The sequence below is a fragment of the Oncorhynchus keta genome, unplaced genomic scaffold, assembly GCF_023373465.1.
Source record: "Oncorhynchus keta strain PuntledgeMale-10-30-2019 unplaced genomic scaffold, Oket_V2 Un_contig_15275_pilon_pilon, whole genome shotgun sequence".
Taxonomy (NCBI): domain Eukaryota; kingdom Metazoa; phylum Chordata; class Actinopteri; order Salmoniformes; family Salmonidae; genus Oncorhynchus; species Oncorhynchus keta.
Genome location: NW_026279227.1, coordinates 135,224 through 149,834, shown reverse-complemented (window position 1 = coordinate 149,834; position 14,611 = coordinate 135,224). Strand labels below are relative to the sequence as shown.

The window sequence follows — 14,611 nt, the reverse complement described above, 5'->3', positions numbered from 1 at the left end:
AGGCCGCCTGCTGGTTACTGGCCCAACGCTCTAACCACTAGGCCGCCTGCTGGTTACTGGCCCAACGCTCTAACCACTAGGCCGCCTGCTGGTTACTGGCCCAACGCTCCAACCACTAGGCCGCCTGCTGGTTACTGGCCCAACGCTCTAACCACTAGGCCGCCTGCTGGTTACTGGCCCAACGCTCTAACCACTAGGCCGCCTGCTGGTTACTGGCCCAACGCTCTAACCACTAGGCCGCCTGCTGGTTACTGGCCCAACGCTCTAACCACTAGGCCGCCTGCTGGTTACTGGCCCAACGCTCTAACCACTAGGCCGCCTGCTGGTTACTGGCCCAACGCTCTAACCACTAGGCCGCCTGCTGGTTACTGGCCCAACGCTCTAACCACTAGGCCGCCTGCTGGTTACTGGCCCAACGCTCTAACCACTAGGCCGCCTGCTGGTTACTGGCCCAACGCTCTAACCACTAGGCCACCTGCCGCCCCAAATATCAAAACATTATTTCAACAGCTCCAAAGCAATTGCCTGTCCATTGTTGTGGGGACCACTGACTGTCTTTATTCTATCAACAAGACTGCTGGTAACTCTTAACTGTTTAGGACATGAAGTCTCCTAAATATCTGTCGACCGGCCAGTGACTGATGCGGTGTATTCCTCAATGTCATCGGAAGAATCTCTGAACATGTTCCAGTCTGTGAAAGCAAAACAGTCCTATAGTTTAGCATCTGCTTCATCAGACCACTTTTTTATAGACCGAGTCACTGGTCCTCCCTGCTTAAATTTTAGCTTGTAAGCAGGAATCGGGAGGATAGAGATGTGGTCGGATTTACCAAATGGAGGGCGAAGGAGAGCTTTGTACACGTCTCTGTGTGTGGAGTACAGGTGACCTACATTTTTTCCCCTCTGGTTGCACATTTAACATGTTGATAGAAATTTGGTAGAACTGCTTTAAGTTTCCCTGCATTAGTCTCCGGCCACTAGGAGCGCCGCCTCTGGGTGAGTGGTTTCCTGTTTTCTTATTTCCTTATACAGCTGACTGAGTGCGGTCTTAGTGCCAGCATCTGTCTGTGGTGGTAAATAAACAGCCACGAAAAGTATAGCTGAAAACTCTCTAGGCAAGTAGTGTGGCCTGCAGTCTATCACAATATACTCTACTTCAGGCGAGCAAACTCTAGAGACTTTCTTAGATTTCATTTACCAGCTGTTGTTTACAAATATACACAGACCACCCCCCCCCCTCGTCTTACCGGAGTGTGCTGTTCTATCTTGCCGGTGCAGCGTATATCCCGCTGGCTAAATATCCATGTCGTCATTCAGCCACGATTCCGTGAAACATAAACTGTAATATCCTTTGCTGTCCCGTTGGTAGGATATTCGTGATTGTACCTCTTCTAATTTATTGTCCAATGATTGCACATTGGTGAATAGTATTGACGGTAACGGCAGCATTCCCAGTCACCTTCTCCGGGTCCTGACCAGGCATCCGGCTCTTTGTCCTCTGTACCTGCGTCGCTTCCTCTTGCAAATAACGGGGATGTCGGTTCTGTGGTGTGTTTGGAGAATGTCTTGTGCGTCATCTTTGTTGTAGAAAAAATCTTTGTCTAATCCGAGGTGAGTGATCTCTGTCCTGATATCCAGAAGATCTTTGTCTAATCCGAGGTGAGTGATCTCTGTCCTGATATCCAGAAGATCTTTGTCTAATCCGAGGTGAGTGATCTCTGTCCTGATATCCAGAAGATCTTTGTCTAATCCGAGGTGAGTGATCTCTGTCCTGATATCCAGAAGATCTTTGTCTAATCCGAGGTGAGGATCTCTGTCCTGATATCCAGAAGATGTCTAATCTGAGTGATCTGTCCTGATATCCAGAAGATCTTTGTCTAATCCGAGGTGAGTGATCGCTGTCCTGATATCCAGAAGATCTTTGTCTAATCCGAGGTGAGTGATCTCTGTCCTGATATCCAGAAGATCTTTGTCTAATCCGAGGTGAGTGATCTCTGTCCTGATATCCAGAAGATCTTTGTCTAATCCGAGGTGAGTGATCTCTGTCCTGATATCCAGAAGATCTTTGTCTAATCCGAGGTGAGTGATCTCTGTCCTGATATCCAGAAGATCTTTGTCTAATCCGAGGTGAGTGATCTCTGTCCTGATATCCAGAAGATCTTTGTCTAATCCGAGGTGAGTGATCTCTGTCCTGATATCCAGAAGATCTTTGTCTAATCCGAGGTGAGTGATCTCTGTCCTGATATCCAGAAGATCTTTGTCTAATCCGAGGTGAGTGATCTCTGTCCTGATATCCAGAAGATCTTTGTCTAATCCGAGGTGAGTGATCTCTGTCCTGATATCCAGAAGATCTTTGTCTAATCCGAGGTGAGTGATCTCTGTCCTGATATCCAGAAGATCTTTGTCTAATCCGAGGTGAGTGATCTCTGTCCTGATATCCAGAAGATCTTTGTCTAATCCGAGGTGAGTGATCTCTGTCCTGATATCCAGAAGATCTTTGTCTAATCCGAGGTGAGTGATCGCTGTCCTGATATCCAGAAGATCTTTGTCTAATCCGAGGTGAGTGATCGCTGTCCTGATATCCAGAAGATCTTTGTCTAATCCGAGGTGAGTGATCTCTGTCCTGATATCCAGAAGATATTTTTTGCTGTAAGATACGGTTGCAGAAACATTATGTACAAAATAAGTTACAAATAACTCGGGGGGAACACAAAGGCACAATTGGTTGGCCGCCTGTAAAACTGCTGCCATTTCTTCCGGCGCCATTTTGTTGAATAATGATGGTATAGTGGGAGTGGTTGTATAGTGGGAGTGGTTGTATAGTGGGAGTGGTTGTATAGTGGGAGTGGGAGTGGTAGTATAGTGGGAGTGGTAGTATAGTGGTAATATCATCTCTATTCTCTTTTAATGGAGAGGTGGTGTTAATTTACAGCTTCAGGCTGCATGGCCTCATTTCACATCTACAGTGATGTGCAATGTTTGGTTTCAGTTCCACAGCTGAATGTGACGGCTCCACAGCTGAATGTGACGGCTCCGCAGCTGAATGTGACTGCTCCACAGCTGAATGTGACTGCTCCACAGCTGAATGTGACTGCTCCACAGCTGAATGTGACTGCTCCACAGCTGAATGTGACGGCTCCGCAGCTGAATGTGACGGCTCCGCAGCTGAATGTGACGGCTCCGCAGCTGAATGTGACGGCTCCGCAGCTGAATGTGACGGCTCCGCAGCTGAATGTGACTGCTCCGCAGCTGAATGTGACTGCTCCGCAGCTGAATGTGACGGCTCCACAGCTGAATGTGACGGCTCCACAGCTGAATGTGACGGCTCCACAGCTGAATGTGACGGTTCCACAGCTGAATGTGACTGCTCCACAGCTGAATGTGACGGCTCCGCAGCTGAATGTGACGGCTCCGCAGCTTAACGTGACGGCTCCGCAGCTGAATGTGACGGCTCCGCAGCTGAATGTGACGGCTCCGCAGCTGAATGTGACGGCTCCGCAGCTGAACGTGACGGCTCCGCAGCTGAACGTGACGGCTCCGCAGCTGAACGTGACTGCTCCACAGCTGAATGTGACGGCTCCGCAGCTGAACGTGACGGCTCCGCAGCTGAACGTGACGGCTCCGCAGCGGAACGTGACGGCTCCGCAGCTGAACGTGACGGCTCCACAGCTGAACGTGACGGCTCCACAGCTGAACGTGACTGCTCCACAGCTGAATGTGACGGCTCCACAGCTGAACGTGACGGCTCCGCAGCTGAACGTGACGGCTCCGCAGCTGAATGTGACGGCTCCGCAGCTGAATGTGACTGCTCCACAGCTGAATGTGACGGCTCCGCAGCTGAACGTGACTGCTCCGCAGCTGAACGTGACTGCTCCACAGCTGAATGTGACGGCTCCGCAGCTGAATGTGACTGCTCCGCAGCTGAATGTGACTGCTCCGCAGCTGAATGTGACTGCTCCGCAGCTGAATGTGACTGCTCCGCAGCTGAATGTGACGGCTCCGCAGCTGAATGTGACGGCTCCGCAGCTGAATGTGACTGCTCCGCAGCTGAATGTGACGGCTCCGCAGCTGAATGTGACTGCTCCGCAGCTGAATGTGACGGCTCCGCAGCTGAATGTGACTGCTCCGCAGCTGAATGTGACGGCTCCGCAGCTGAATGTGACTGCTCCGCAGCTGAATGTGACGGCTCCGCAGCTGAACGTGACGGCTCCGCAGCTGAACGTGACGGCTCCGCAGCTGAACGTGTGACGGCTCCGCAGCTGAATGTGACTGCTCCGCAGCTGAATGTGACGGCTCCGCAGCTGAATGTGACGGCTCCGCAGCTGAACGTGTGACGGCTCCACAGCTGAATGTGACGGCTCCGCAGCTGAATGTGACGGCTCCGCAGCTGAATGTGACTGCTCCGCAGCTGAATGTGACTGCTCCGCAGCTGAATGTGACGGCTCCGCAGCTGAATGTGACGGCTCCGCAGCTGAATGTGACGGCTCCGCAGCTGAACGTGTGACGGCTCCGCAGCTGAACGTGTGACGGCTCCGCAGCTTAACGTGACGGCTCCGCAGCTGAACGTGACGGCTCCGCAGCGGAACGTGACGGCTCCGCAGCGGAACGTGACGGCTCCGCAGCGGAACGTGACGGCTCCGCAGCTGAACGTGACTGCTCCGCAGCTGAATGTGACGGCTCCGCAGCTGAATGTGACTGCTCCGCAGCTGAATGTGACTGCTCCGCAGCTGAATGTGACGGCTCCGCAGCTGAATGTGACTGCTCCGCAGCTGAATGTGACTGCTCCGCAGCTGAATGTGACGGCTCCGCAGCTGAATGTGACTGCTCCGCAGCTGAATGTGACTGCTCCGCAGCTGAATGTGACGGCTCCGCAGCTGAACGTGACTGCTCCGCAGCTGAATGTGACTGCTCCGCAGCTGAATGTGACTGCTCCGCAGCTGAACGTGACTGCTCCGCAGCTGAACGTGACTGCTCCGCAGCTGAACGTGACGGCTCCGCAGCTGAACGTGACGGCTCCGCAGCTGAACGTGACGGCTCCGCAGCTGAACGTGACGGCTCCGCAGCTGAACGTGACGGCTCCGCAGCTGAACGTGACGGCTCCGCAGCTGAACGTGACGGCTCCGCAGCTGAACGTGACGGCTCCGCAGCTGAACGTGACGGCACCGCAGCTGAACGTGACTGCACCGCAGCTGAACGTGACTGCACCGCAGCTGAACGTGACTGCTCCGCAGCTGAATATGGGTCGGAGAAGAGTCGACTTGAGTAACTGGGATATGTGTTTGTTTTTCCATACTAAACAACATAGGCCTAGTTGAATGTACTGTCTGTAAGTCACTCTGGATAAGAGTGTCTGATTAACACTTTAGCCTACTCTGAATGAACATAAAGGCAAGCGTTAAGAGACCTATAGCCAAGCCTATAGGATTTATTATCATGGCAGTGAAGAAGGTTTCCTACTGAGACTGGTGGTGCATCTGTCAGCCATTACCCCAGCACGGCTTTGGTGTGTGTGTGTGTGTGTGTGTGTGTGTGTGTGTGACTTGCCTAGTTAAATAAAGGTCAAATTAAAAATAAATAATAATAATTGACCATTCTGCACACACAGGCCGCAGGACCTCAGATGGGAAGATGGGGCGAAGGTACTAGGGTGTGTTTTGGTGCAGATAACACGTACACCGTGTATCTAGCTAGTGTTGTCCATGGACAACATTGGGCCCCCTAGAATTACATAAAGAACATTTAATTGAATAAGATCTCTGTTGGACCCACCCAAAGTGAACGCTCTCCAGAAAAGCTGCAGAAGTGTTTTTTATGAGGGGTCGCAGGTCAGATCTAGTGTAAATCTGGGGCAACACCTCAGTGGGAGAGCTTTGAAGACATTCACGGGGTGCTTCTGCTTTATGAGAATAAGTCAGTGTGACCTCAGGCGGATACCAGGGTGTGTTTTGGTACACACACACACAACACGTTGCTACTTTGCTCGTTAACTTGAACATGGAAAAGGCTTGACTATGTGATCTAAAGACCCTCAAACTGCACTTAGCGTATCTATTGATTTAGATATGCCAGCGAGGCGAACACCATACGCAGTGTCATTATATTGATACACTCTGAATCGGGTTGTTTAGGGCAGGGCTGGAACAAAAGCCTGCCCACACACTAGTGGCACTCCTGTAGTTTTGAAGAGCCCTTCCCCTAAAGGCTGTGGTTGCTTGTCTGTGTTCCAAAGGGCCTATAGGCTGAGCCCTATGGGCCCTGGTCAAAAGTAGTGCACAATATACTGAATAGAGTGCCATTTGGGATATAACCTTTGACCCTTGGGGCCACATGCTGCCAGTGTTTCTCTTCTTGGCCACGGGGGGGCATCACTTTCCCATAGCCAAGACTAGGCAGAGGCAAGGCAGGCACTAGGTAGGCAGGCAGGCACAGCTGGTGAGTGGCAGACACTGGGTGGTTTTATGGGGCATCTCCCCACTCCCACATGGCATGGCAGTGGGGAGGCTGTTTGAAGTTGGGCCTGGTTCACCTCAGGGTGTGGAGGGAGAGATGGAGGAAGGGAGATGGAGCGAGGGAGGTTGTCCATTGTTTGGCAGCACTGCAGAGCCAAGCCAAGCGTCTGGAGCACAGCATGGGAAAGCACAGTGTGTGTGTGGAGTGTTGTCTGGTACTCTGGGCAATATGGTGGCTGCAGTAAGGACGAGGCTGTGTAGTTAAAGTAGAATCAGATCAGAAGACTTATGAGAAAGCACAGTGTGTGTGGAGTGTTGTCTGGTACTATGGGCAATATGGTGGCTGCAGTAAGGAAGAGTCTGCGTAGTTAAAGTAGAATCAGATCAGAAGACTTATGAGAAAGCCAGTGCCATGGAAGACTTCATTAAATACGTTGTATAGCCTAGATTAGACCAGCCTTCTTTGTTGTGAGTTTTTAATAAAAAGCTCATTTATCTAGTTTGTTGATGAGATGTGACAGAGGGGTTTGGATACGAGGTGGTTTGTGGACGATCTCCAGCGGTGCTTAGCTTGAGGACGATGACTAGTCTAGACAGCGCCCATGACATCATTTGTTAAACATCATCACACTAGCTAGCTACTGTTGTTTTGGTGAGAGTGACACACAACCACTCCTGCCCCTCTTGACCACAGGCAATTGTTAGGAAGACTGTGCAGTGGCACCTTTGTGTGTGTCATATCTGCTGTTATATGATTAGGCTAACCTCTCTCTCCACCTCTCTCTCCCCCTCTCTCTCTCTCCCCTTCTCTCTCTCCCCTTCTCTCTCTCCCCTTCTCTCTCTCCACCTCTCTCTCTCCACCTCTCTCTCTCCCCCTCTCTCTCTCCCCTCTCTCTCTCCCCTTCTCTCTCTCCACCTCTCTCTCTCCACCTCTCTCTCTCCCCTTCTCTCTCTCCCCTCTCTCTCTCCACCTCTCTCTCTCCACCTCTCTCTCTCCACCTCTCTCTCGTCAGACACAGATCCTCGTCAGTTGGAGAAGCAGGAGCAGCAGCAGCCCACCTATGTTGCCCTCAGCTACATCAACAGGTGAGCAGGCTACTAGCCTAACCCTAACATATACTTAACCCTAACCTATACTTAACCCTAACCTATACTTAACCCTAACCTATACTTAATCCTAACCTATACTTAACCCTAACCTATACTTAACCCTAACCTATACTTAACCCTAACCTATACTTAACCCTAACCTATACTTAATCCTAACCTATACTTAACCCTAACCTATACTTAACCCTAACCTATACTTAACCCTAACCTATACTTAACCCTAACCTATACTTAACCCTAACCTATACTTAACCCTAACCTATACTTAACAAAAATATGAATACAACAATTTCCAAGATTTTGCTGAGTTACAGTTCATTAAAGAAAATCAGTCCATTTAAATAAATAAATTAGGCCCTAATCTATGGATTTTACGTGACTGGGCAGGGGCGCAGCCATGGGTAGGCCCACCCACTTGGGAGCCAGACCCACCCAATGGGGACCCAGGCCCAGCCAATCAGAATGAGTTTTCCCCCACAAAAGGGCTTTATTACAGACAGAAATACTCCTGAAGACTATTTGTTCAGTGTATTTGTTACCAATCAGACCTTGAACCATGTCTCAAAGGATCATGGTTCTGAAATCCCTAATGAATGCTATTCTTATGGTTCAGTTTAAACTCTCCTAACTCTGGCCAGAAAAGGCATGAATGACCAAATGTCATTAGTAAATAGATGAAACAGTTACTTATGTCAGTATGACCGTGTGGAGGTTTGTGTTTGAGGTCTAAGTCCATGCAACAGTAGAGGTAAGAACATGCCTTCAGCTCACTCAACAGCTAGCCTGAAATGTCACCAATGGTGCTATCCAATAGGATCCTTTTCTATAGCACAACTGGTTGGTGCGTTGTCAAGAAGGGCAGCCACGTGTGTTTGTGATCAGAATACCTCTGGTTGGAGCCCAGTAAGGGGACCGGGACAGTGGAGGAAGAAAAGCTTTTAGCAGTGAACTGATGTCCTTTCATAGGGCCATGAACTTCAGCTTCCAAGGGAATCTGGTCCGTGTGTGTGTCTCTCTTAGTTCCACTAGCAACTTCCATCTAGCAGCAGTCAGCCTCATCTGGTGGATAAGTCAGTTTAATTGTGTTAGCGTTGGGTAATAGGATGTTATATAGCCCTGGGTCCTACATTACTAGACCAAGATGACATTTCAATCTCATCCCAGTTCTCCATTCAATCACCATATCAAAGAGGTTTAAAGGGCTGAGGCACTCTGAGGCAGCAGTGTAACTGTGTAATAAAGGGCTGGCTACCGCTGTCTGTCTCCCTGTCTTTAGACACATCTGATGTGGTTTCACATTTCATCTGTTCATTTCACTTCTGCTTTAACAGTGTCTGTGTGAACAGTTCCTTTTTATGACTTACGTTTACAGAATACTTTACAATGTAACAATGTTTGGTCAGAGATATAGGCCTTCTGTTAAACATGAAGTTTGGTCAGAGATATAGGCCTTCTGTTAAACATGAAGTTTGGTCAGAGATATAGGCCTTCTGTTAAACATGAAGTTTGGTCAGAGATATAGGCCTTCTGTTAAACATGAAGTTTGGTCAGAGATATAGGCCTTCTGTTAAACATGAAGTTTGGTCAGAGATATAGGCCTTCTGTTAAACATGAAGTTTGGTCAGAGATATAGGCCTTCTGTTAAACATGAAGTTTGGTCAGAGATATAGGCCTACTGTTAAACATGAAGTTTGGTTAGATATATAGGCCTTCTGTTAAACATGAAGTTTGGTCAGAGATATAGGCCTACTGTTAAACATGAAGTTTGGTCAGAGATATAGGCCTACTGTTAAACATGAAGTTTGGTCAGAGATATAGGCCTACTGTTAAACATGAAGTTTGGTTAGATATATAGGCCTACTGTTAAACATGAAGTTTGGTCAGAGATCTAGGCCTTCTGTTAAACGTGGGAGTGGTTTCAATGAATGATAGACTCAGCATATGTTGTTGTACAGTTACTTCAGCGATATGAGTTTGTAACCGAGGAGGTTCTGTGAACAACCACGCTGGCATGATGAGACTAACCTAAGATCCGACTTATGTTAACTCCTGAGCTAATAGCTAGGCTTTAGCTCAGCAGGCTAGCACAGCCTTGTGGCGCGCAAACCGAGTCGGTCATATATGATGTGTGGTTGTGTGTCCTCATCCCTCTCTCTCTGGCCCCTCCCTTGCCCAGGTTTATGACAGAGGCAGCGCGTCGGGGAGCAGCCTGAGAGGCTGACGAGGAAGGTGCACCCCAAGCTGTCTCAGTCTCTGACAGGCAGTCTGCCTCGTAGCAGTTACGTCTCCACTCCTCCCAGACGCAGCAGTGGGAACCTCACCCCTCCCGTCACACCCTCCTCCTCCTTCCGTAGCAGCACTCCTACAGGTAGGTTACCGGGACAACAGAGGACAGCACCGTCATCTAGGAGGCAGGCGTCAGTACTTTATGTAATATGGATGATGTCACTTCCTTGTCCCATATTTTAGTTTGGATCAGGAAATGCCTCTTAAGTTTGAGGAGAAGACATGGAGGTAATTCAGGGAAGATGGGTGCTGTAATGTCTCACAGCAGGGTCCTTAGAGAAGCATAGAGGGTTGACTCTCACAGTCAGTTGGTATAGTCATACACAGGGAAGGTACAGGGCTTATTTCATCAGAATCTCATCATTTTAAGTTGCCATGGTATTTGCTTACTTGTGTTCTTTGTTTGTGTCTTTCCCATGTTGCCACTTAGTAAGATATGCTGGGTTGTTCTCTCCTAGTTGCTGCTCCTTGTCTCTTTGGTTCTTGTGGTTGTGGAGCCAAATCTTATTTTGCATTGCCTTAACCCTGGGACCTTGTGAAACGGGCTAAATTCTTTCCCACAAAACAGCATTTTTTTCAGTCTCTCCACAAACTTGGGCTCAGTAATAAGGCAACAGTAGAACCCTGTGGGAACCCTACAGCCAGAACACATGTGGAAGGCTTGAGTCTGAATCTGTCTCGGCACATCAGCCGGTCCAAAACCCTTGAGGCTAGGATGCCCATGCCAGTCATAGGATGTGTCCCGAATGGCAGTCTATTATAGTGCACTATGGGCCTTATGGGCCCTGGTCAAAACTAATGCACTATATAGGGAATAAGGTGCCATTTGGGACTCAGCCTTAGACATTAACTGTGCTTGAATCAGAGCAGAGTACTGGAGTTGCTGAAATAGGAGTATTACTCTAATTGTTTATGGACGGCAGTAGGCACGTTTTATGACAAATCGTATTGTGATGGGTGGTGTGTGTGTGTGTGTGTGTGTGTGTGTGTGTGTGTGTGTGTGTGTGTGTGTGTGTTTCTCCCCTCCAGGCAGTGAGTATGATGAATTTGAGGTGGACTATGAGGAGTCAGACAGTGGTGAGTCCTGGACCACAGAGAGTGCCATTAGCTCCGAGTCTATCCTCAGCTCCATGTGTATGAACGGAGGAGAGGAGAAACCCTTCGCCTGCCCTGTGCCTGGCTGCAAGAAGAGATACAAGGTGGGCCAACCGCACTCAGTCCATTAATCAATACCATGTGTAAATGCTCTGACATGTGATCAGATGATTGCAACCAGATAATACAAGACGCATGTTATTACCGAGTGTAGATGGGGTCTCATATCCTCTCCCTTGCACTGCCCCATGAATAGAGCCAGGGGTATTCCATGTGACATGTCCAGGAAAAACCTCAAACAGCTTTTAACTGGAGCCCTGAGTTAAACTAAGAGCCAGAGTGTTTATTAATCAGGTCATGTGGTCAGGAACGTATCCTGTCTCTACCTACCTGTCTGTGTATATTGGCCAGATACATAGTCTGTGCTTTCTGTTCGAGTGTCTCCTTCTCATAAGACTCCAGATGAAAACCATCCATTAACCAAGATGTTGGTTTGGTCTGAAACAGACCAGGGCTCTGCATGCAGATAAAGCAACACCTCACGGCACAACACCTCTCCCATATTTGACCCAGATAGTCTGTGTCTATCTACTGATATGAAGGCCACGTGTGCCTTTTGTAAATTGATATAGTTCTGTCCTTGAGCTGTTCTTGTCTATTAATGTTCTGTGTTATGTCATGTTTCATGTTTCGTGTTGGACCCCAGACAGAGTAGCTGCTGCTATGTGAGGTCTATATAACATCCCAGGTCAAACACCGCCATCGTGTTCCTGCTGTTGAGAAAACAGGGTGTTGCAGCATGTCAACATCTTGACATAACATCCACGTCCACTGCAGTGATTTAGGGAGTTTTTCCAGGATGTACCATCTGGGTTGGATGTGTGTCTGGGATAAATGGTGCTCAGCTTGAGATAAATGGTGCTCAGCTTGAGATAAATGGTGCTCAGCTTGAGATAAATGGTGCTCAGCATGAGATAAATGGTGCTCAGCTTGAGACAATGGCATTGTTGATGTGAATGACAGGATTATGGCTGATGACACAGTTAGTAGACTCTAGACCATGTGTCAAACTCATTCCACGGAGGGCCACGTGCCAAACTCATTCCACGGAGGGCCACGTGCCAAACTCATTCCACGGAGGGCCACGTGCCAAACTCATTCCACGGAGGGCCACGTGCCAAACTCATTCCACGGAGGGCCACGTGCCAAACTCATTCCACGGAGGGCCACGTGCCAAACTCATTCCACGGAGGGCCACGTGCCAAACTCATTCCACGAGGGCCACGTAAACTACTCCAGTTAGGGCCACGTAAACTCTTACACGGAGACCACGTGAAACTCATTCCACGGAGGACCACGTAGACTAGGCTGTACAAGAAACTCATATAGGGCCAGTAGTAGACTAGGCCACGTAAACTCAACGGAGGGCCATGAAACTATTCCACGTTAGGGCCACGTAAACTCAGGAGGGCCACGTGTAAACTCAAGGAGGACCATGATAAATAGTTAGGAGGGCCACGAAACTCACTAGGCTGTACAAGAGACATGATATCATAGTTAGTCTTAGTAGAAAAACTAGGCTGTACAAGAAACATGATATATAGTTAGTAGTAGACTCATTCCACGGCTGTAGGTTAGTAGTAGACTCTAGGCTACAAGAAACATGATATATAGTTAGTAGTAGACTCTAGGCTGTACAAGAAACATGATATATAGTTAGTAGTAGACTCTAGGCTGTACAAGAAACATGATATATAGTTAGTAGTAGACTCTAGGCTGTACAAGAAACATGATATATAGTTAGTAGTAGACTAGGCTGTACAAGAGACATGATATATAGTTAGTAGTAGACTCTAGGCTGTACAAGAAACATGATATATAGTTAGTAGTAGACTCTAGGCTGTACAAGAAACATGATATATAGTTAGTAGTAGACTAGGCTGTACAAGAGACATGATATATAGTTAGTAGTAGACTCTAGGCTGTACAAGAAACATGATATATAGTTAGTAGTAGACTCTAGGCTGTACAAGAAACATGATATATAGTTAGTAGTAGACTCTAGGCTGTACAAGAAACATGATATATAGTTAGTAGAAGACTCTAGGCTGTACAAGAAACATGATATATACATTACCAGTCCAAAGATTGGACACCTACTCATTCCAGGGTTTTTCTTTATTTTTACTATTTTCTACATTAAGGAATAATAGTGAAGAACTCAAAACTATGAAATAACACATATGGAATCATGTAGTAACCAAAAAACTGTTAAACAAATATATTTTGAGTTTCTTCAAAATAGCCACCCTTTGCCTTGATGACAACTTTGTACTCTTGGCGTTCTCTCAACCAGCTTAGTGGAACGGTATCAAATACATCAATCCCATGGTTTCCATGGTTTCCAGGTGTTTGTTGCCATTCCATTCCCTCTGTTACAGCCGTATTATGAGCCGTCCTTTCCTCAGCAGCCTCCTGTGAACTCAATATACTTTAAAATGAGTAAAACCATTTTGAAACTGCGTCAATGATATTGTACCTACATTCATACAGTGTCTTGACTGTGTCCAGCTCACTGATAATCACTACATTCATACAGCCTCTTGACTGTGTCCAGCTCACTGATAATCACTACATTCATACAGTGTCTTGACTGTGTCCAGCTCACTGATAATCACTACATTCATACTGTGTCCAGCCTGATAATGTACTACATTCATACAGTGTCTTGACTGTGTCCAGCTCACTGATAATCACCCAAGTGAAGGCTAGAGTATAAACAAATATTGGACAATTGTTTTGCACATTTTTACAATGAGGAAGTATATTGTCATTGCAGCCCCCGGAGAGCGTTGAAGACCGAATGCGGCCCCCGGGGCTAAATGAAATTGACAGGCCTGCTCTGGGCTGTACAGGAAGCACGCAGAGATGAAGGACGTTGAGTTAGATCAGCTGACAGAAGACATCTGGACAATTATTCTTGAATCCTTTGCGAGATGTAGAAATGATGAAGTATATTTTTATTCTATCCTGTCACTAGGCTGTACAGTGCAAAGAGCTGTGTGGAGCACTGAGTCAGGTTTAGTTGACTGAAGACATCTCTAGGTGAATCTAGGGTACTGTAGTGTGGTGAGAGACTCATGACTGTTATAGGAGACTGATCCAGTGTTCTCCAAATCCAGTCAAAGACCCTGATTGGTTGAATATTTGAATCAGATGTGTGTGAATCAGGGCTAAATCAGAGGGCCCTGTACACACCCAGTAGCACCCCAGGACTGGAGTTGGTGACCACTGGACTAATTCAAACGTAGCTTACCCTCTTCCACTCTGTACTGTCCCCTCCCCCTCATTCAGAATGTGAACGGGATCAAGTACCACGCCAAGAACGGCCACCGGACACAGATCCACATCCGCAAGCCCTTCAAGTGCCGCTGTGGGAAGAGCTACAAGACGTCCCAGGGCCTGAGGCACCACACCATCAACTTCCACCCGCCAGTCTCCACTCACATCCACCCGCCAGTCTCTACCCACATCCACAAGATGCAGCAGTAGCACCGTCCCCACAGATAGAATCCCTTGAACATCATTCTGTTCTAGTGATTCTGTTTCTATGGACCCAGTACACTACTCTTTTATTGCATGCTTTAAAATGACCTTATTTGTGTATATAT

At 47.9% G+C, this 14,611-nt stretch overlaps 1 pseudogene; it reads left to right on the top strand.

Annotated features, from left to right (window-relative positions):
* LOC118374796 (juxtaposed with another zinc finger protein 1-like) overlaps window positions 1-14,611 on the top strand; it is a 40,066-nt pseudogene extending 25,455 nt beyond the window's left edge.